The 23,804-nt window shown below is 38.0% G+C and overlaps 1 long non-coding RNA gene across 1 annotated transcript in view; it reads right to left on the bottom strand.

Annotated features, from left to right (window-relative positions):
- Positions 1-1,033: 1,033 nt before the first annotated feature.
- The window catches only part of LOC103890508 (uncharacterized), a 121,244-nt gene continuing 98,473 nt past the window's right edge, over positions 1,034-23,804 (bottom strand). Inside the window, exon 3 of the long non-coding RNA XR_654831.3 lies at positions 1,034-1,331. This is a non-coding gene — a long non-coding RNA (uncharacterized LOC103890508). The remainder of the gene's footprint in view (positions 1,332-23,804) is intronic.

Genomic DNA, 23,804 nt, shown 5'->3' with positions numbered 1-23,804 from the left:
GATGCAGGCTGGAAGACTCAGCCAGTCATGGTCCTTCCACGTTCATCTGCCTGCTTTTATCCTAGCTGCGCTGGCAGCTGATTAGATGGTGCCCACCCAGATTGAGGGTGGGTCTGCCTCTTTGTCTTCCACTGACTCAAATGTTAATCTCCTTTGGTAACATCCTCACAGACACAACCAGGAACAATACTTTGCATCCTTCAATCCAATCAACTTGACGCTCAATATTAACCATCACAAGTGGTAAGAATTTTGGTATTTATCCCAAGGTAGTGCGAATCCAATGAGGGGTTTACACAGAGGGTGATCTGATTGCCATTAGGCAAGGTTATTCTGGTTTCAATGTAGCCACTGGATTTTAGAGGTTGGGTGGAAGTTGGTAATGTGGGGTGACAGGAAGGATATTCCTGGGGTAGTCTTGCCTAGAGATGATGATGGCTGGAACTAAAGCAGAGAGGGGTGGAAGAGATTGACAGTGGGTGATTATAGAATGAGGAAAGAAGAGAGCCTAATGATGAACCTTGAAGATCTAACACTTAAAGGCCAGGGAGATCAGAAAGAGCCTTCAGGAGTAAAAGATAAATGGTCAGAGAGACAGGAGGACAACATGCTGGCATGCCCTCAAAGGAGACGAGGAAGAAACAGTAGAGTATGTTGTCATGGAGACAAATGAAGAGAGGTTAAATATGTTTCTGTACAGCCATTCATCTTGAGAGATGCTTCTAGAGAATAAATTCTGGCCCTGGTACCACCACCACGTCATGCCTCTGAGACAGCACACCATGGCTGGCCCTCTGCCATTGGATGCTAGATGCTCTTGCCATTCCTAGAATGGATTCGATCATTAACTCCAGATGCAATTCCCTGGTGGTTGTATCTTATTGACAGAGGTTAGTTCATGTTCTTTTAACTTCACCTCCTAGAGTCTGGGAAAGCAGGTAGCTGGCCTTTTTTGTTTCTGTAATTAGTGGCAGGGTACAACCTCTCACAATACTCAACTGATGGCTAACTCTCAAATTTAGGAAGGAGAGGTCAGATGAAGGGTATAAAAAAAAACAATTGGAAATCTCCACTACATTAATCTTAAAAATCATTTTATCTCAGAAGCTTTCCTTGGTCCTGGTTTTCATCTTGGCAGTTGATCTTGGAGTTGATTGCCTCCCCTGGTTAACACTGGGTCTCATATGCATCAGTGCTACTCCATTTATCCATCGGATATTTTATGTAGATTCCCACTTGCATCATGCATTGTGTGAGGAGTTGGGTATGTGAAATAGAAAAGATGCAGTTCCTGTTCTCCAGAAGCTTAGAGTCTGAAGCAGGAGGTCCTACTGTGAATACAAAGGTTGAGTTTCACGGTCACTCACTTGTCTTGGTCCCATTCAGGGCTCCAGAAGGGGCCCTAGGAATGGGTTCATATGGTCATACATTTAAAACTATTTTGCAAAAGTAAGCCAATTAGCCTGAATTTGGTTAAGAACTTTTGACATCTCATTCTGACTCCTCTGAAAATTCTCTTTCTCTTGGGTGGTGTTTAAATGGCTGTGGGCATTTTTGCATTCAGCTAAAGGGGAGTTGAGTTGGGATACAATTTGTTTGGGTTTAGCAGGATATAGTCACTTTGTTTGTAGATACTTCCATAAATTGTTCAATTATAGCGAGCAAGGAAATCTGCTGAGAAGGGTCTGGTGAGGACTTGGAGACTGCTCTGATCCCAGGATGACTCTTACCCTCAAAAGGCAGGAAACTGGGAGCCTTTAAGGTGAATTCTTTTATTACTAAAAAAACTATAGCTAATTGTCTCTTCCTTTCTCAGGAACCTCCCTTTGAAAGGCCATATCTGCCTGAAAGTCATTTTCTCAGGGTGCTATATGCAGCAAAGATCAGGGAGAAAGACCCTGTTCCTGTCTCCCAAATCTTGGTGCTAACTCTGCTCAGTGGGAGGTGCTGGCATCTGAGGCCAGAGCCACTCACTCCCCATCATCTGGTGGCTTCTCTCTCTTCCCCCTGCACTGCCACCTCCACAGTTTTAGAGGCTGTGGACTGCTTCAGTGGACAGTTTTGTCCTTTTTTGCATTTCTGATTCTTTGCTTGGATAGGGAAAACTTAGATTGTCTTTGGAGACCGTGGGTAATGGGATGATTTGAACTTTAAAGTGGTTCGTGCCTTGCAACTTGTTTTTAATGACATAAGGAAACTTGAAAGAAAAACCAAAACACCACGTAGATTTAAAAAAAAACTTTATTCAAAATAATTTATAAAGATCAAATACTCCATTTGAAACGCATTTTGGAAAAATGTTTTGTAATGATTCAATAAACTCTTCTTTCATCATCTTTAGATTTAAATTTTAGGGAGCTAAGAGGATATTCAGAAAAAGATTGAATATTAAAAAAAAATTGGATGGGTGCTGTGGCTCATGTCTGTAATCCCAGCATTTTGGGAGGCCAAGGTGGGCAGATTACCTGAGCTCAGCAGTTCGAGACCACCCTGGGCAACATGATAAAACCCTGTCTCTACTAAAATACAAAAAAAAAAAAAAAAAAAAAAAAAAAAAAAAAAAAAAATTAGCCAGGCATGGTGGTGCATGCCCGGGAGGCTGAGGCATGAGAATCACTTGAGCCTGTGAGCCTGGGAGGCGGAGGTTGCAGTGAGCCAAGATCACGCCACTGCATTCCAGCTTGGGCTACAGAGTGAGACTCTATCTCAACAACAACAACAAAAAATAATAAAGTATGATATTTAATCATATCCAAAGCAGTAATTGATTTATGGGAAGAGATACATTTTGGGTAGAGATAATAAATAAGGTTTTAGATTTTTGATAATCCAATTAATGAAGAGGAATGAAGCATATGAAAACATTGAAAAAGATTTAGATTTCTTGGCATTTTGACATAAATATTGACATAGATGGAAATAAAATCAAACTTAATGCACAGCTACAGTGAGACCATCAACTTCAAACTAGTTAAAAAGAGTCAACAATCTGGAGTATTTAAGATTATTATTATTATTATTATTATGTGTTTTATTGCACAGCCAAACTCAAAAGGGCTTCACTTATATAGCAGTTTGGCCCAATTTCACAACAATCCTAAAAAGGTACATTACCAATAATGAATAGTGAAGCTGAAAGAAACTTTTCTAAATTATTGTTGCTTATTAAAAATTTTTTTAAAATTTAATTGTGCTAAAAATACATAACATAAAATTAATGATCTTAACTATTTTTAAGTGTACAGTCCAGTAGTGTTAAGTCTATTCATATTATTGTGCAACTGATCCATATCATTGATTTTAATTATGAAATAAAATTGAGAAAATACTGATTTTAGAATTTATGTTACAAAATAATTGTCATATGAAAGACAACCAAGGCTATTTGTATTGTTATAGGAAAGTTTTACCAACTCCTAAGTGTAAGTACGTGGAAGTTCCTCCCATGTGACCCTGTGCCTAACACAGATGCCTGGCCTCTTTGAAACTGTACTGGGTGTCTTGTAATGGAGGGTACAACGATCAGTTCTAAGGACTTTGCCATGCTGTCCTTAACCAATCAGAGCTTGTTGTCTAGGAATTCCCGCCAATATAGAAGATGTTTCTTTTGCTGTTCAGCTCTGAGAGTCCCTCGGAATTTGTTTCTTGATTTATTAGGCTCTCCTTTGCCTTGCAAGCAAAGTAACGGTCTTATTTTATTTTCAAAGTTGATCTTTAGTTTGTCCAAGAAGTTTTAAACTTTGTAACTTATTTTAATAGCTTTACTTATTCAAAACACATACTCATTTTTGTAGCTAATTGTTTTCATAATTTTATGCTCTTTCTAAGCCCCACTTCCCTCTGCATAAAGTCCAAGAGATTTTGATCTTCCCAGTCTATGGAGTCATGACTGTTTTATGCTTGTCCATTAAGGGTCTGTCATGACCCCGCACTGTGTTTGGAGGTAGCTCTTTATTATTCAGGTTGTGGAATAAGAAGAAACTGTTTACTCCTAGTGACATAAAAAAGGTGTTGGGTTCTTCCAACCGCACTTTTTCTTTTGTTTCTTTCTTTCCCACTTCCTTATTTTGTAAGGTAAATAAACTGTAAGTGACTTTTCAGGGTCACATATAATTAATTTCAGAGTTAGGCCTAGCACTTAGTTTGCTGTCTCTTATGCTAATATTAGTTTCAGCATTTCTATCTATTCCTCCACTAAAATATTACAAACATATGCAAATTTCTTTCTATAGAGCTCAGTACTTACCCCAAGCTCAAACTATTAAGACTGTATTAAAATCCTCAGCCTCTTTACATAAAATATACATTATTATAGAGAAACTCACCTTCAGTTTTAATAATCTCCTTACAATTAGATTCTAAAAAGGGCATGTAAGGCAAAAATCACACGAAGTTAAATTTACCAAATTACCCTTGAAAGTCCCTTAAATAGTCCATAACAAGTGAGATGCTCAAGAGACACAGGAAAACTCAGCCCAGGTAGGGGTAAGAGCAGATTCACATTTCTCATCCCACATTCACTCTGGGGCAAATGCTTCCTGACAATGGCAACGATGCCTATGGCACTCTTCAAATAGATACCCAGCTATGATAGGTTTATATTCAAATTAACAATATTTCTTTTTCTCCACTTAGTCTCTCCTGAATCAGACCATATTAAGGATAAAATTGGCATATGGTCCCAATTGAATCCTTAGGATTTTATGTAGCATCTAATTTGACTAGAATAGAAGTCTGTGTGGAAGAATAACTTGGCCAGGTTAACAAAGTTGAATTGCAATTATTTCTCCCAAATCCAAACAAAATCTCATTTTTTTTCCTTCTCAATCATTTGGATAACTGTGATCTTAGAAACTGGTCTATGATTATTGGCATAACTGAATGTCAACTCTAGCTGTTTGCCATCTGAGCCTAGGCATATCTCCATTAATTCTAAACTCACAATTATCAATGTGTGTTAAAGAGGCATTTGGGCATTTGGGGGTATGTGTCAGCTATGAAAATTACTTTTGTGCTGAGATAGAAGTAATCATTGTATAATAAAACGAATACTTTAAATGATTATTTAAAATTTTTGTGTAATGTGGAAAGATTTCAGCATTTGCCATTTTTTTCTACAATGGTTGATTTGCTGCATTTATTCTTTATTTTTCTTCCCTGTGAATACATTTATTGCCAGTGTTTTTAGTTGTATTGTTAGCTTCATTGCATAATTAGTGGTATTCAGCTGCTGCTTTTTAGCCTGGAAGAACTGTAATTAGTTTTCATTCACTGGTGACATTTATGCAGTATCAGGGTCATTGTCAAAAGGTATAAAGACTATAATTCTATTGCTAGGTTTTAAATCCCTAAAAATGTACAAATCTATTTTATTCATCTCATGTAATAAAAGAAGATATGAGCTACAACTGATAGAATTTCATTCTGCTTGGAAGAAATGGATATTATAGAATTCGAATGAGTTATGTGTTTGGGTACAAAGTATCAAGTTGTTTTCTGTCCCAAAGCAGGAAATTCTATTCCCACTGTTTAGTGGGTTAATTTGGAATAACTCAAGTCGTATTTAAGAGATCTGTTGTTTTAAGCCAGGCATGGTGGTTCATGCCCATAACCCCAACACTTTGGGAGGCTGAGGTGGGAGGATGCTTGAGCCCAGGAGTTCAAGACCATCCTGGGCAACATGTCGAAACCTCATCTCTGCAAAAATACAAAAATTAGCTGGGCCATGATGATACACATGCCTGTAGTCAAAGCTACTTGGGAGGCTGAGGCAGGAGTAGAAATGTGGGCTTGTACAATCTAAGTCAGCCTGAGTTCAAAACTCACTTCATTCACTAAATAGTCCCCAAAAGATTAATTGTGAAGATTAAATTCAATAATGTTTGTAAAGCATTTAAGATAGCATTCATAACCATCAAGTCATTCACAAGTTTTTTTATGGATGGTCAAAAGTCTCTGTCCAGGAGGCTGGAGGTCAGAAGGCCTTATTATAGGGTCAAAGAGTTCTGGAATTCTGAAGAGGGAAGAGACAGATTGAAGTCAGTATCAAATGAAAGAATGTGTCTTGAAGAGTGTTTAATATTGGCTGAAGAAATATAAATCTAAATCAGTAGAGATGTTGTTAAAATTTTGCCACAAGCCTATGTGTTCCAGTTTCAGCCTTTTCCCTTCTTATTGCTACAAAAGTTTTTGGCAGTGTGTGTATGTGGTAGTGGTGGTGTGTGTATGTGTGTGCGTGTTGCCTGGTGTATGAGGTGTGTATGTATGTGTGCATGTGTGTTTTCTGGTGTGTGTTGTGTGGTATGGAATAGAGTATGAGTGTATGTCTGTGTGCTTAGGGTAAGCAGTTCTGAAATCATTGGGGACATCTTAGGAATCACCTTATCTTCAGTGGAGCAATGCTCTGCACATCTGTCAGACGAATCCAGTCATTCCGATAAATGAGGTTTCTTTCATTTAAATCATTGTCCACTTTTGGGACTCTGACATATTGGCTATATGAACCAGTATAGTCACTCTTCAATTTAAGTTTATGTACCTATAATGAATTCAGAGTTTGAAAACAAAAGTTCTGGCTGTGAAGCAACCTTGGAGAGAGCAAGAATTAGGAAAGAAGAATTAAAAATGCCAAATGCCGACAATCTGATAATACGAGTCCTACCTACACTTAGGTATGTAGCCCTTGTTCAGTGTGCCAGGCAGTTACAAGGCTTTTATACACAAGACTTCATTTAATCTTCACAACAACTCTGTGTGGCAAAAACTTTTATTATCCCTGTATCATAGATGATGAGGAAACTAAGGCAACATAGAGAAGCATTGGAACTAGGCACATGATTTCTACTCTTCATTGATACTCCACGCTAATTTATGTAGTGCTTGTAGGAAATTTTTCCCCCCCTTTCTGCTATGTTTGGGTGGCCAGGGATGTTCATTTTTTAGCTTACCACTAGCCAATAAATGAGAATTAATCTGTAAGACTTCTTTATCACATATAATTTTTTTCAAATTAAAATATAATCCCTAGAAATCTCTTGAGTTAGTTACACTGTTGAGATATTGTTATGGATGACTTTTATATAGAAATAAAGAGAAATAGGCAGTTTAAACAAATATTTGGATTATTCAAGCAAAATAATATCAATCTGTTGTTGAGGAAAATATGTTGAGATTTTGGATTGATTTATGAAAATCAAAATCACTGAACAATTAATGTAATTCTATGTTAGATCTTGAAGTCAAGGTACTTTGCTCTGAAAACATTTCTTATATGTTTTTTTCTTTAATTTTACTGCTTTAATTATATACATTTAAAATATGTTGCCAGGAATGTAAAAGTTCTTGTTTTTCTTTCTAGATGTGGGGGCCAGAGCTGTCAGAGTTGGGAATTGTTTTAATTAGGGAAGAGAAGTTTGGAAACAAGGGGGCAAAGTAACAGAGAAAAACAGACTAGAGCATAATTTTAGCTGCTATTCTTCAACTAAATGATAATTGGCTAAAGGCTAGTGAATTGATTGTTTATTAAATGACTCATCTTTAGTAAGACAAAATGTCTATAATTAAACATTGAAGGTCTTGCCAAAGCCCTTGAAGGAATTATCATGGGCTGAATACAGGTAGTCAGTGGGCCTCAACTACACACAATATGAGTCGCCTTTCTTTCCTCTTTGTGTGTGTGTGTGTTTTTTTTTTTTTGAGACGGAGTTTTGCTCTTGTTGCCCAGGCTGGAGTGCAATGGGGCCATCTCAGCTTACCACAGCCTCCGCCTCCTGGGTTCAAGCAATTATCCTGCCTCAGCCCACCGAGTAGCTGGGATTACAGGCGTGCGCCTCCACGCCTGGCTAATTTTGTATTTTTAGTAGAGATGGGGTTTCACCATGTTGGTCAGGCTGGTCTCAAACTCCCGACCTCAGGTGATGCGCCCACCTCGGCCTCCCAAAGTGCTGGGATTACAGGCATGAGCCACTGCACCCGGCCTCTGTTTGCATTTTCTTTGGATAATATCAAACTATAGTTTTGTGTGCAGACAAGGAGTGATTAAAGTCAAACATTGGGTTCCAAGCATGGAAGGCGGTGTGGTACAGCAGGAAGTGCACTAGACTTGATATAAGAATGCCTGAATCCTTATTCTTGCCCTATCATTATTATTTGTGCTCCCTTGGGCAAATCAAGGCTTTCAAATGGGATAATACATGTGCTGCCAACTCTACAGAACTGTTATAAAGGAAGAGAAAATGAAGCTAGCTATTTCACAAGCATTTTGAAAAACTGTTAGAAACAGAAGTAGAGGGCATTGTGGTGGAGCAGGCATCGGGATGGGAATGCCAATGGTAAAATGCAACAGAAACTGTTGCACCAATGAGATAAGAAGTTACTCTAGGCCAGCAGTTTAGTCCTGACTGCACATCCCTGGAGGAGCATTTAAAATATACGAATACCTACTCCCACATCTAGGGTATTTCATTTAAATATTCTGGGGGCAGGCCCAGCCATATATAAATTATTTTCTCTCCAAATTCCCTAGGTGATTCTAAACAGCAGTCAAGGATAATATCCCTGCTGTCAGGTTTCTGAAACAAATTTTACAATTTGGATAAAATGAACACTTTCACATTTTTAGTTCAAAAAATTAAATCTATCCTGTTACAAATAGGTTTAATGTAAATGAACTTCATGAAGATACAATGTTGACAAAAAAGAGGGACTTTTAATCAGAAATACTGTCAAAGATCATGATAGTATATCTAGAAAACCCCATTGTCTCAGCCCAAAATCTCCTTAAGCTGATAAGCAACTTCAGCAAAGTCTCAGGATACAAAATCAATGTACAAAAATCACAAGCATTCTTATACATCAATAACAGACAAACAGAGAGCCAAATCATGAGTGAACTCCCATTCACAATTGCTTCAAAGAGAATAAAATACCTAGGAATCCAACTTACAAGGGATGTGAAGGACCTCTTCAAGGAGAACTACAAACCACTGCTCAAGGAAATAAAAGAGGATACAAACAAATGGAAGAACATTCCATGCTCATGGGTAGGAAGAATCAATATCATGAAAAAGGCCATACTGCCCAAGGTAATTTACAGATTCAATGCCATCCCCATCAAGTTACCAATGACTTTCTTCACAGAATTGGAAAAAACTACTTTAAAGTTCATATGGAACCAAAAAAGAGCCCGCATCGCCAAGTCAATCCTAAGCCAAAAGAACAAAGCTGGAGGCATCACACTACCTGACTTCAAACTATACCACAAGGCTACAGTAACCAAAACAGCATGGTACTGGTACCAAAACAGAGATATAGATCAATGGAACAGAACAGAGCCATCAGAAATAATGCCACATATCTACAACTATCTGATCTTTGACAAACCTGAGAAAAACAAGAAATGGGGAAAGGATTCCCTATTTAATAAATGGTGCTGGGAAAACTGGCTAGCCATATGTAGAAAGCTGAAACTGGATCCCTTCTTTATACCTTATACAAAAATCAATTCAAGATGGATTAAAGACTTAAATGTTAGACCTAAAACCATCAAAACCCTAGAAGAAAACCTAGGCATTACCATTCAGGACATAGGCATGGGCAAGGACTTCATGTCTAAAACACCAAAAGCAATGGCAACAAAAGCCAAAATTGACAAATGGGATCTCATTAAACTAAAGAGTTTCTGCACAGCAAAGGAAACTACCATCAGAGTGAACAGGCAACCTACAGAATGGGAGAAAATTTTTGCAACCTACTCATCTGATGAAGGGCTAATATCCAGAATCTACAATGAACTCCAACAAATTTACAAGAAAAAAACAAACAACCCCATCAAAAAGTGGGCGAAGGACATGAACAGACACTTCTCAAAAGAAGACATTTATGCAGCCAAAAAACACATGAAAAAATGCTCACCATCACTGGCCATCAGAGAAATGCAAATCAAAACCACAATGAGATACCATCTCACACCAGTTAGAATGGCAATCATTCAAAAGTCAGGAAACAACAGGTGCTGGAGAGGATGTGGAGAAATAGGAACACTTTTACACTGTTGGTGGGACTGGAAACTAGTTCAACCCTTGTGGAAGTCAGTGTGGCAATTCCTCAGGGATCTAGAACTAGAAATTCCATTTGACCCAGCCATCCCATTACTGGGTATATACCCAAAGGACTATAAATCATGCTGCTATAAAGACACATGCACACGTATGTTTATTGCCGCATTATTCACAATAGCAAAGACTTGGAACCAACCCAAATGTCCAACAATGATAGACTGGATTAAGAAAATGTGGCACATATATACCATGGAATACTATGCAGACATAAAAAATGATGAGTTCATGTCCTTTGTAGGGACATGGTTGAAATTGGAAATCATCATTCTCAGTAAACTATCGCAAGAACAAAAAACCAAACACCGCATATTCTCACTCATAGGTGGGAATTGAACAATGAGAACACATGGACGCAGGAAGGGGAACATCACACTTCGGGGACTGTTGTGGGGTGGGGGGAGGGGGGAGGGATAGCATTGGGAGATATACCTAATGCTAGATGACGAGTTGGTGGGTGCAGCGCACCAGCATGTCACATGTATACATATGTAACTTACCTGCACGTTGTGCACAGGTACCATAGAGTCTAAAGCATAATAATAATAATAATAAAGGAAAAAAAAAAAGAAATACTGTCAAAGATATAGAAAATATCTTTCATAGTTGGTAGTTCCAAAACAAAGTGAAACTACATTTACCTAACTTTTAAGATAATTTTTCACATTAATGAGCCTTAGAAGCCGGTTTCATGGAGCTCCAATTACTGAAAGGGCTTTGAAAGTGTGATATCATACATCACAAGAAAATGTAATAACTCTATAAAAAAGAGGTTTGAGGTAATAAAATTATCATAAACAACTTGATTCAGTTATGCTATGGAACATCTAGTGATTAAAAACTTCTATCCCTCTAGCTTCACAGTTTAAATTCAATTCACTTATATTTTTGCACTTTTGCTAATTGTATTATTTGAAAATTCAATGATATGTAAAATATAAAGGCAGCAATTTAAAACTAAATGTATATCTGCTCTAGGATGTCTCAATTTGCTACTTAATTTGAATAAATTTGGGGACTGTTAGAAAGTTGCTAAGAAGAATTAGTTTAACACATTTGGGACTATTTTCCCTCAAACATAATGATGCTTAAAATAGAAAAGTGCATGAAATTATGAAGTTTTATGTTCTGGCCTCCCATGGACTCCAAAATGAAACTTCTCTGTAAATGACCATGACCTTGTTAACTGAGCAGGGAAATTCTTTGGATGGGACCAGAGATTATCTTGCCCAGTTTGCGGCAGAAGAAACCGAGGCCAGGAAACACTAAGTGACATTCCCAAAACCACATAGCTCATTAGTGGCAGAAGTTGGACAGATCTCTTAGCTCTCAGCCTTCTCTGTCTCATTCTAGAGAAGCTTGATAAATATTGATTGGCTATCATCCGGGATGGACGTTGCACTTGGCAATGTATGGCTAGTTTTAATTTCATAAATGTAGCAGAATCGTAGGAGAATCCCCTCACTGATGTGTCTATACTTCTGGCAGCTGATAAGTTGAAATTTACCTAGCTGTTATTTGGGGTCTTTTGAGTAGTCTTAAAGTATCTATACAATTTATAATTTAAATATTGGGGTGTGTTTAAGATTCCAGCAGCATTCTCTGAAGAAATGACTTTAGCTATTAATAACCTAATCAACCTGAAGCCAGTAAACGTTATGGTGAACTACAGTGCAAATGAAAGTTTGAAGCATCATATCATTAGAAAGTTTATTCATATCAAATTTGACTCACTGCATTTGATATCACTGATGATCTGATAATTGTAATACCCATGTCAACCAGAATAAAAGTTATGTCACTATCTTCATACTTTCAGATGTATTACCCTGTTGGTTCACATTTCACCTCTATTTGTCTTCCCAAACTCCCTACTCCCAAAGGAGACTGCATGGCACTAGCCCTGCCATAGCTATTATGATACCCAATTTACTAAATTGAGAGGATAGATTACACTGGTGGACAAAGATAGAAAAATAATAATCAAGCATGAAATATGTGCTTTCCAATTCTGTGTGTACCTGTTTTATAATTACTAGTGGCTACATGGGACATTTTATGTCACCCAAAATGTGGCGAGAGAAATGTGAAAAGTATGAAAAAACTAGGACTACAGTATTTTAAATCTGAGTATTTGAAGATACATTTGTAATTCTTCAAATTACATAAGAGTATTTGAAATTCTTATCAGTAAGTAATGAATTTGTAGTGCCTTGATTCACAGATATGTAAGGAAAATTAATACAATGGCTAAAAGATGAGGCTAAGGGAAATACAAAGTCTATTCCAAATTACTTTTATCATGTGAGCCATCAAAGGTAATCCATTTTTATTTTCTAGCATGTTTCCAATTCTTTTATTTTCAGAGATTGGAACCATAAGCACTGCAGGCTTCGGTAGAATGAGTTTCATACTCCTCTCAGAGCCTCAGGTAGAGGAGAGTTGACAGTGGATTTTCAGGCTCGGCCTCAGGCTTGCATCTTGACAAAAGAGCTAGGTACACCAGGCTTTAAGGTTGCCATCTCCTGTGCATTTTTTTTTGCCATGACAGAACTGTGCCAATTTTAAATAAATTATTTGGAATTAGGGTTTAACTCTGAGAGATTGGGATGTGGGATGGCAGCATGGCTATGAAGGATCATTAGTAATTTTAGATAAGCTTTGTTAAACACTCTATTTGTCTTCTGGCCCAGTGTCCAAAGACTTTTCTCTGAATCCCAGGGAAAAGAGGCTAATGGAGAAGGTGAGCCAGAGAAGGCATGTACATGTGCAACCAGGATCCGTGGTCTCATGGTGGTGTTGCCTAGTAACTGAGCTCAACCACGGGAACTCAGATGAATTACAGAACCACTATGTCCTCAGCACACAATGTATCTCTGCAGGCCAGAGTTCCTGGTTTCAGTTGGACTAACAGGCCCACCAAGAGAAGCAACAGCTGTCATGGGAATACAATCATATGTGCAGAGAGCTACTTGAGGGAACAACAGAGGAAATCGAGGATACAAATCAGGGAAGATGGTGGCCACAATCATGTGGTAAAATCAAGCGAAAGAACCTGGGAAGCCCCTTGATGTAGTTGCAGAAGGTTGTATTATGAATTTCCAGCTACTTTCACTCTCTGTGCTGAGACAGGGAGTAATTTTTACCGGGTCAGATATGCTGTCCTGCTTGATGTGACATTGGTAAATACAAGTTACAGGTTTATTTGTTTTTATTTTTTATTTTTTTGAGACAGAGTCTCACCCTGTCGTCCAGGCTGGAGTGCAGTGGCATGATCTCGGCTCACTGCAACCTCTGCCTCCTAGGTTCAAACGATTCTCGTGCTTCAGCCTCCTGAGTAGCTGGGATTACAGGTATGCACCACCACACCTGACTAATGTTAGTGTTTGTAGTAGACATGGGGTTTTGCCATGTTGGTCAGGCTGGTCTTGAACTCCTGGCCTCAAGTAATCCACCTGCCTCAGCCTTCCAAAGTGCTGGGATTACAGGCATGATCCACTGCACCAGGCCTATTTGTATACTAAAGGTAGTTTATTGTAGTTAGTTATAGAGTTATTAACAGGTAAAAGTTTTTGGATTTACAATTACTATCATTATTATTTGTCATCTCTTGACTGTAATACTTTCTTGTGGTAATGATACTGATAATAAAAATTACAGTCGAATGATAGAAATCCATGAAATAAAGCCAGACAATGGAAATCAATGAAACTCTCTTTTCAAATCTCTTTTCAAATAGTCTGGGTAAATATTTTCCAGTAGGCTCTACTTTGAAGTTCAGCCAGGATGTTCTTAAGTAAACCATTTTGGGATACTTTGCAGAGAGTTTGCTTTTAGATATTGTTTGATACCAAAACATATTCTTATCATTTGCATATCAAGAGAGTTTTATTTTATTTTCGAATAGGAAGCAGCTTCCACAATCAGAAATTCATAGCACATGTTCAGTCAAGAACTCAACTAACACAAATTTCCTTAATATTTTACTTCCTTGAACAAAGATCATGACTCCTTTGTAGATTTTCAAACAGTACTGTGACCTCTTTTTAATGTTATTAGTTTCCCTTTCAAATAGCATTTTGAAGTTTGTTAACTTGTGAGTACGAGGGCCATTTGAGTGTCACGAGGCCGTTCCTCTCCTGTGGACCACAAAGTATCTCTTAGAGAGGGAGCGGTTATGATTTGCCCTCATATCAAAGCGAGCCATGCCATTGATGTGGGAGCACTGAGGTATGGTAGTTGCCTAGCTTTTGGTTGGTAGGCTCGTTCTTATTATTTCTTCCTTCAGTGAGTAACTGATATAGTTTGAATACATGTCCCCATCAAATCTCATGTTAAATTGTAATCTCCAGTGTTGGAGGTGGGGCCTGGTGGGAGGTGTTTGGATCATGGGGGTGAATTCCTTATGAATGGCTTGGGCCATCCCCTTGGTGACAAGCCAGCTCTTGCTCTGAGTTCACATGAGATCTGGTTGTTTAAAAGTGGTTGGCACCTCACCGCCACTCTCTCTAGCTTGCTCCTGTTTTCAACATGTGATGTGGCTGCTCCCCCTTCACCTTCCGCCATGACTGAACACTCCCTGAGGTTTTACCAGAAGCCAGGCAGATGGCGTTGCCATCCTTCCTGTAAAGCCTGCAGGACTAAGAGCCAATTAAACCTCTTTTCTTCATAAATTACCCAGTCTCAGGTATTTCTTTATAGCAATGCAAGAATGAACTAATAGAGTGACAAGACTCAAAATTCCAAAATTACAAATTTGCATGCTTCCCTTCTTTCTTCCCAAACATCTTCAAGCCAATAGATTTTAAGATTGTAAACAGGGACCTGTATCTAACTCCTTATAGGCACATAGGATGATATCCTTGAATAATTTTAAAAAGTACTTCTTAATCCCCCTGTCCATGATTTATTGTTTGAAGATTAAAATTTTACAAATGAAATCAAAGCTTTATGGGGCCATTATAGACAATATCAGAGAGCTCAACCATCTGCTCAACTCTGTAAAATTTCAGAAACATTTAGGTGACATGTTGTAGGAATACTCTGCTGGTGGAGTTCATGACAAAGGCTTCCACTGATGCCTCCTACTAAACCAAATTTAGTGTGTTTTATGGCCCAGAAAATGATCCTGGTCGGGGAAACTGGTTGTGTAAATGCCTTAGAAATTAAAGGAATAATTCCCAATACAAATGTTGCTCACAATGCAAATGTGCTCAGTAAAACCCAAGACCAGACCATCTTGGGAAACCTGTAAGATGTGCTTAAATAGTCACTTACTACTCAGCTCACAAGTGTTGGATTAGCAAGTCTGCTTGAAACCAGAGTAACAATTACAAAGTGAACAATTTTGCAAAAATGAAAAGTACTTTGAAATAATCTGGCATTCAAAACATTTTATATTATTGTTGGCCCGGCATGGTGGCTCATGCCTGTAATCCTAGCACTTTGGGAGGCCAAGGCAGGCGGATTGCCTGAACTCAGGAGTTTGAGACCAGCCTGGGCAACACAGTGAAACCCCGTCTGTACTAAAATACAAAAATTAGCTGGGCGTGGTGGCATGCACCTGTAGTCCCAGCTACTCGGAAGGCTGAGGCAGGAGAATTGCTTGAACCTGGGAGGTGGAGGTTGCAGTGAGCCAAGATGGTGCCGCTGCACTCCAGCCTGGGAGACAAAGCAAGACTCCATCTCATATATATATATATATATATATATCTGTATATTTTATAGCAAATATTAAATACAACATCTGCCATTTTGTGATCTTGATAGTTTACATATTCATATTCAGATAAACCCAGGCTTGATGCTTCTGTTTAATTCAATATTTGGAAACATATTCATTAATGAGGGAAATAGTAGCAATACAGGACAACACCTACTGAGCAATTACCACACACCTGACACGGCCCTAAATGGTTCCTGTGTATTACTTTGTTTCCTCTTCAAAAGAACCTTTAGAGGTAGGGTCTATTGTTACCCTCATTTTATCTATGTGGAACCTGGGGCCTAGAGAATTTCAGTGAGGTAACCTGCTAAGGGTCACATAATTATTCGAGGCAGAGCTGAGCTCTCAATCTAGCCATTCTGACTCCAGCGTCGGTGGTGTTTACCATATCCCTTCATTCATTAAGTGCCTACCTTATCCTGTGAGCTCACAGTCTAGTGGGGTGGAAACAAACACTAAACAAATACATAAATACATGTCAGGGGTTTGTAACTGTGATAAAAAAAAAATAAAATTGTGGGGCCGGGTGCGGTGGCTTATGCCTGTAATCTCAGCACTTTGGGAAGCCGAAGCGAGTGGATTGCCTGAGCTCAGGAGTTTGAGACCAGCCTGGGCAACACGGTGAAACCCTGTCTCTACTAAAATACAAAAAGTTAGCCGGGCGTGGTGGCAGGCGCCTGTAATCCCAGCTACTCCAGAGGCTGAGGCAGGAGAATCGCTTGAACCCAGGAGGCAGAGGTTGCAGTGAGCCAAGATGGCGCCACTGCACTCCAGCCTGGGCGACACAACAATACTCCATCTCAAAATAAATAAATAAATAAATAAAAGGTAAAGGGATAGAGAGTAAAGGAGTTATTTTATAATGGGTTGTCAGGGAGGTCCTCCCTGATAAGGTAAGATTTGTGCCAAGACTTGAATGAGGGAGAAAACTACATGATATCTGGCAGAAGAGTAAGGACAGAGGCAGAGGGAACTGCAAGCAGAAACACTTGAGCTGCAGGAAGCCAAAGTGACTGGAGCAGAGTGGGCAAAAAGCCAGGGGCAGTGGAGGGGACAGAGAATGAGAAGGACTGGTGGCCAGGTCACCTGGTTATGGCATATTATAACTGGTACATGCACCCTTCACAAATGTTTTTAGAACATCATCACTAAGATGAGTAAGCTCAATGTCCATCATTCAAGATTATTCTGATTATTCAGTTGATTCAGTTGGGAAGACTCCCTGTCACAGAAAGGGGATTGTAAATGTGAATCTCTTCCTCAGGAACCGGTTCACTTAGTTGGATTTAAGTACTGAGAGTTTGATGTTGAATAAACTTCACTCTGGAAAATTGTTCAGGGGCGACCCAACATCCTAGTTTGCTTGGAACTGTCCTAGTGTTAGCACCTAAAGTCCTATATCCTAGGGAGCTCTTCAGTCCGGTACAAATTGGGATGGTTGGTCACTGTCCAGTTTCTTAAAAGTGTTCCTTAGGAAACAAAGGAGAAAACGGTGGCATGCCATCTGGCTTTCCACATTGAACCAATTCACTTCTTGGTCATAGTTATACCTTTTATTCTGTAGATAAACAATGAAAGTGAAAACAGAGAGACTTGCAAGTGACCTTATAAGTTTAAGAAAAATAACCTTAAGCTTCTTTCTCCATTGTCAAAGCTCAAAATAGCACTGAACGTGCATATTTATAAACAAGATACTCCCAAAGACAATCTCAGATCATTCTAAACAGTAAGACATGTTTCTGACCACATTTCCCAACTGCAGCACTTTAAAATAAAAAAGAAAAGGAGGAAAACGAAGGTAACAACTCATGTTTTAACAGGTAACAGAGAAAAATTGTTGAATATCTCAATTAGTGCTACAAAGACATTTGCTTGAATTCAAAGCTATTTCTGACGTTTAAAAAAACAAATTATGAGTAGATCCAAGCTTCCATAGCAAACTAGCTAGCATTTATTATAAACCAACACAAAGCAATTGAGATTTCACTATTGTAAAATTAGGCATTATATCTGAATAATCAACTATAACTAGCATTAAACTTTGTTACAAATAATTTTTGACATGAAAAATGTGAATGATATGATAGTAAGTAAAAAGTAGGATAGCAAATGTATATGCAATACAAATTTGACTATTTTAAAGAACAAGAATAAACCAGCGACAAAAAAATCCCAAAATTATTTTTCTGCTTTTTTAAAATTACACTTTTTAACATATTCCATGATGTGCCCCTATTGTTTTTAAAATTTGGAAGATAAAGTTAAGACGATTTTTTTCAGAACAATTTTGGTTTTCTGATAGGACTTCCAAAACTGTAAATTACTGCTAAGGAAATAAGAATGATCAAATTGCAGGTGAAAAATTTACGCTTATCCAAATGATCAAGGCAAATGCTTCAAACATGGAAGTGATGAAACACAGTAGTTTTATTTTGATGTAGAATTGGAATGGAGGAAACAAAATCTCCCTTTAGTCGAGCAAGTCACAAGGAAGAGGGAGAATAAATGTGGACATTCAAAGTTACTTGATAGTAAGCTTTCAGTCCCTCTTTTGGAGAAGTGGTCACAACAAGGCAAAAGAAGAAAGAACTTTGAAGAGCTAGAGAAACTCAATAGGTTATCCCATGGCTTGGAAAGTGGTGATTTGCTTCATGAGGGTGGATTTGGGGTTTGTCAGAGGCCTTTGTGATTCAATATTAAATGGCCCCTTTATTTCTTTGAATTGTTATTTGTTCTTTGTAGCCCTCTATATTTACATATTAGGGTAAACAGGGCATGGAGAAATATGTGGTCCTTATTTATAGCATTATACTTTCTTTCTTTTTTCTATTACTTTCCTTATTCTTTACTGAAATATAATTCCTCATTGAAACACTATAACAAAAAGAATAAAATAATCACCATTTTAGATTACTTTGTCTTTACAATTTTATGCTCACTGTCTTGTTGGATCTTCTTGATAACTTAGGAATGGCATTGAACTAGTATTATTTGAGCTTCTTAAAGATACATACGCATGTCAGAGTAAACATCTTGCACATTTGAAATGGGATGGAGCAAGACTTATACCTCTCACGAAGGCCCATAGCCCCTAGGATTGTCCTATTTCCCACAGTGTACCACTTTGAAGGTGTGATTCCCAGAGAAAGAAAATGCAATTAGAAGTTTCTATTTAAAACAAAACAGAGCAAATACTCACATTTCTTGCCCATACATAGGCAATGTTAAGAAATAGATCACCTGTTTCAATGGAGTTAAATAGACATTAGATTGGGAGAACGTGCCTACTTGCTCTATTTTGAGGGATTTACATGTAATTTTGGAGTTGCAATATTATTTTAAAACTTTCAGAGCACAAATCTTTTTCTTGAATAATATTACATCCTTCTTTTGATTTTCATTTATTCATTAAAAAATAAATGCTAAAGATTAGCCAGATGGCTCTCAAATCAACAGTGAACAGTCTCATGAAACTACAGTTTTCCACCTTAGTTTCCCCAAAGGAAATTAAAGTTATAATCTTATAAAATATTCTACATAATTTAAACTCTTGGTTTAATATTGTCATTTTATGCCTTATGCTTACACCTGCATTTTAATAAATGCAACACTGTGTGCATCTCCTGGTGTGTCTCTGGGGATATGCTTTTTATCCTTTCATTATTTTGCATTGATTTAGAACTACCTTTTCTCTGGGTCATTTGTGGTATCGTAAGTTCTGTATTTAAGTGATGGCAATAATACAGCGAAAATTTTCTGTTAATGCCGAGCTATTATTTAAAAGAGATAATAATAATTCTTTGTGAGAATCTCTACAACACCTTCCTGGGAGGCCAGGAAGAGGCATTTTAGATGATTCCTTTTTAGCAGCTTGGGACATGAAAAGACTTGTAGTTTGATGCCTTCCTATGTCCATAGGTGCAGATGAAACGCGATGGTGTAATCAGTAATCCTTGACAATGATGGCAAGGATGTGTGTTCTGCCTGGGATAATTTCCATGAATTCAAGGGCTGTCATTGAGTTTGGACTGGGCATGACAACTTCATTCTTGAGGAAGCCATCCTGTACCCTGATATCACCATTTTCTCTTCCAAGAAACAGCTGATACGTTGAATAGAGATGACTTGTGGAATACAGTCAAGAAGTAGCTTCAATGTTCTCTCCCTCTATCCTTTTAAATGTAGTTTGTGAGTTTAGCCTTTTCATTTCTTTGTGAAAAGTTAGGCAGACTCCATGATGTTTCTGGTCACTGTTGAGTAATACAGTTTTCTTGTTACTTCAGGTCACAGAAAACTGCCCCAGTTTAGTAATTTAACTGTCAGAAGCATGTGTTTGTAAAAACTTTGATCTTGTGTTAAAGTTGAAGTCTTTTTCCTTTCTGGCAGCTTGAGTCTGCTGTGAGTGGGAAGCCAGAAGTTGAAGTAGGGGTGGAAGAGATTTATTACCTAATCTAATACTCCTTCTACTCCTGCTCCAATTCACCAGCAGAGTTTTCTGGCTCTTCAAGGATTGGCGCCAGGAAAGAAGAAGTAAGAAAGGCAACAAAGATGTTATTTCACAGCTCCTTGAGAGGTGATCTAGCATTTTGGCTGTTGTTTACAGCTGACAACTTGACAGATGGTCACAGCAGACTCTTTTGTGGGGGCTTTTGTGAATTTTCTGTAGTTCTCTGTAAGATCTCAAGCAGGGGTCAGCTTGTTCTTTGCAGTATGATCAGTAATGTGTCTTCCTCTGAAGCAAATGATCCCCCTTCTCACTTTGTGGCACATCCTATGAATTCTATCCAGTGCCTGATGAATGTGTGATAATCAATTGATGACGGATAAAGAAACAGTGCCATAAACTGAGGTGGTTAATCAATATAATGAAAGAGTTTATACTGATAGGATGTATGGGATAGAAGAAAGCACAGATCAACACAATGATAAATAATATTGATATTGCAAGTAGACAGGAACAGTAATGATGGAATTGAAGTCATCTACAAGGGGCAAAGACAAAAAGGAAAATAAGAAAGAAGGGCATATAGATAAAATTGCGTTGTCAAGTGAAAAGAGAATATGTTTAGGATTGTCTGACAATCAAAAACTGTTAAAATGTAAAAGAGGAAGTTATACAAGCATATTGCATTTGTGGTTAGGTATAAAATAATTTCATAACAACATATGACTCAATAGGCTTGAACAGCACGAAGTGTCTGTCCAAATGCTACTAAGAATTTAGGCAGTCAATAAAACAGGGAAGAAAAAAGTCAATGGACATTATTCTTTTCAAGAGAAGCTTTATATGCTTCTTTTAAAAGGATGGAAGTATGTTATAAACAGAAATTAAATAGTTGAAATAGGGTTTAATTTAAAGACAGTAAGACCATTAATATGCTCATTAAATACCAGTTGGCTATTAGAAACCTGTTTAATGAGATTCACCAACTACTAAAACCATCATGTCTATCAGTTCAGCAGCCATTAAATATCAGTAACTTTGTTTGTTATGGAAAATACAGTTAAACTATTCCAAGAGAGTCAGGAAGCTACAAATAACAATGAGTAATATAATATTTGTTGAGTGTTTATAGCAAACTAGCCACTACTCTAACATTTTCCTGAGCACAATTTCCTTTAGTACTCACAAGGTCAGTGTCACTGTGTCCTATTCATAGTTAGGGGAACTGAGGCCTGGGCAGTATAATTAACTTACCTAAAGTCACACAGCCAGGCAGTGGGTTGAAGCTTGAACTCAGGCAGTCTGACTCCAGAACCCACATTCCTAACCAATGAGTTACCCAATGGTACCTGTCATAAAAAATATCCAGCAGTCTTAGGGCAAATCTAATAGTAGCAGCCTTACCTGCTAGAGGCTGGTGATCTGATTTTCAGCCCAGACCTCCATGTGGTCTTTGTCACACTGGTGGCAGGAGTCAGATGTTCTCTTGCAGAAAGAACTGTGAGAGAGTCACCTGTCACAGGCCCTCGCTTTCACTTCTGCACAGTTTCAGCCAGATCAAGGACTGGAGACAGGAAAGCAGGGCTCCTGAAGTTTTGACCCTCCTAGCTCTTTCTTTGTCTCGGATTTTTAATTCTTTCATCACCTGCAGTCTCTCAGATCTACTTTCTCTTTGGTCACTACCCAAAGCTCTCTTTCTTACCATCCTCACCTCGTTTTGTATCACCTTGTTTTGTATCTTCCATTTTGTTTGTGGCCTGGGGTGCAGGTGGGCAATGGTATAGGGGAGAGCTTGTCTCAAAGATTCACTGATTCCTGAGGGCAGAGTGTGTTTGCAGAAGGCCGAAAGTGTGCACGAAGACCCCCTGAATGTTTTGCATCTGTGGAATTGTATTATGGTTAACATTTTGGGAGCAAATTGTGAATGGTGAAAGCTTAAAAAAAAACCCAACTAATTCTGAAAGGGAATGTTGTGCTTACATAATTATTGCTTGTCAAAACTGCACTTTATAAATACAGCCCATAGCAGGATTTTATTCTCTGCATCACAGTTAATAATTAATCCTCTAAACTTATTGTCTACTGCTAATAAACACATACCAAGCTTATTACTCTCTCTAAATTCTTGCCCAATATGTCAGCTTGTTTCCTTCTTATTTCTTTTCTCTTACCCGTAATTTTTAAAAGTTGAAATCCATATTATTTCATACTGCTCAATAATGCTTCTAAAAATTTTTTCCTAGAGTTTTTCTACAAATAGAAGTGTTGAATAATAAAATCTTAATCATGTCTTTGTCTTTCACTTGGCTAGATTTTGGATTATGCCCTTAGGTTAAGAACTGTATCTTTTGCACCTCAGTACAGTGCCAATCACATTGCTACACTTTACAACTAAATAACAACCTTAGTACCAACATATATGAGATCTTATTAACCTTAACTCTGAACTTACACTTTTAAGGAAATAATTATGCATACACACTAGACTATGTGGGAGTCGAAAGTCTGGAAAAAAATATAGCAAGACCTTTATGTAAGATACTCAACCAAACATATTCAGCTAAAATAAAATACCCAATTCTAGAAATAGCATGTAGTGGATGACACCAGTAAGCTAAACCAGATGGCATGTATGACAATGTCCTGTGTTAGAGATTCTGAAGTCACCCTTTGGGAACCCATTTCATTGCCTAATATTGAAGTTGGAAAGAAGCTCTTTGCATCTGATCTTTATTTTCCTTTATGTAAGTAAGTCTGTTTCTTCTTGGACTGTCTATCTGGGAGGTAAAAACAGTTGATTCTTAAAAGAACTCCTCCATTGGTCAGAGTACTCTTATTAAGTCAAGTTTATATTTCTTTCTTTAAGCTAAAAAAAACTCTTGTTATTCATAGTTGCTGATGGGGTAGTTTGCCACATGTATGAAGAGGGCCGCACAATGCACTACATGACGTAAGCTTCACACCTGGGATCTGTGGATAAGTGAACAGGTTCCCAATATTTTCTGTCACCTGGAATGCGCTGATTTAATTAATAAGATTTTCTACCCTGGCTTTCAATTTCCCAAGTTTTAGAAATCCACAGCAGATGATATTAAAGAACCAAAACAATGGTGGTGATAGAACCAACATAGATGCTTCAAAGAGGAATAGTTTATTCTTTATGGTGCAGACTGACACATGTTTTTAGTAGATCTAGTTGATTATCAGCCCACAAGGTTTATGTTTGCTTTTGCAACTGTTCTATCCGATGACAGAGCCACTAGACCCATGTATCTTTTTAAGTTTAAAATAGTTAAAATAAAATAAAAATAAAATAAAAAATTTGGTTCTTCAGTCATGGTAGCTACATTTGATTACATGAGGGTAATGGCTGACATATTGGACAGTACAGTTATGGTGCATTTCTAACATTGCAGGAAGTTCTGATGGAGGGTGCTCCTAGTGTAGAACAACCCTGGTCTGCCTGCATGCTTGTAGTGACACAGAAAAGTACCTTTCAAAGATCTCTACAACCTAAGAC

The sequence above is a fragment of the Pongo abelii genome, chromosome 3 (genome assembly GCF_028885655.2).
Source record: "Pongo abelii isolate AG06213 chromosome 3, NHGRI_mPonAbe1-v2.0_pri, whole genome shotgun sequence".
Taxonomy (NCBI): domain Eukaryota; kingdom Metazoa; phylum Chordata; class Mammalia; order Primates; family Hominidae; genus Pongo; species Pongo abelii.
Note: the sequence above shows the minus strand (reverse complement) of the source record. Positions and strands in the feature narration are given on the sequence as shown.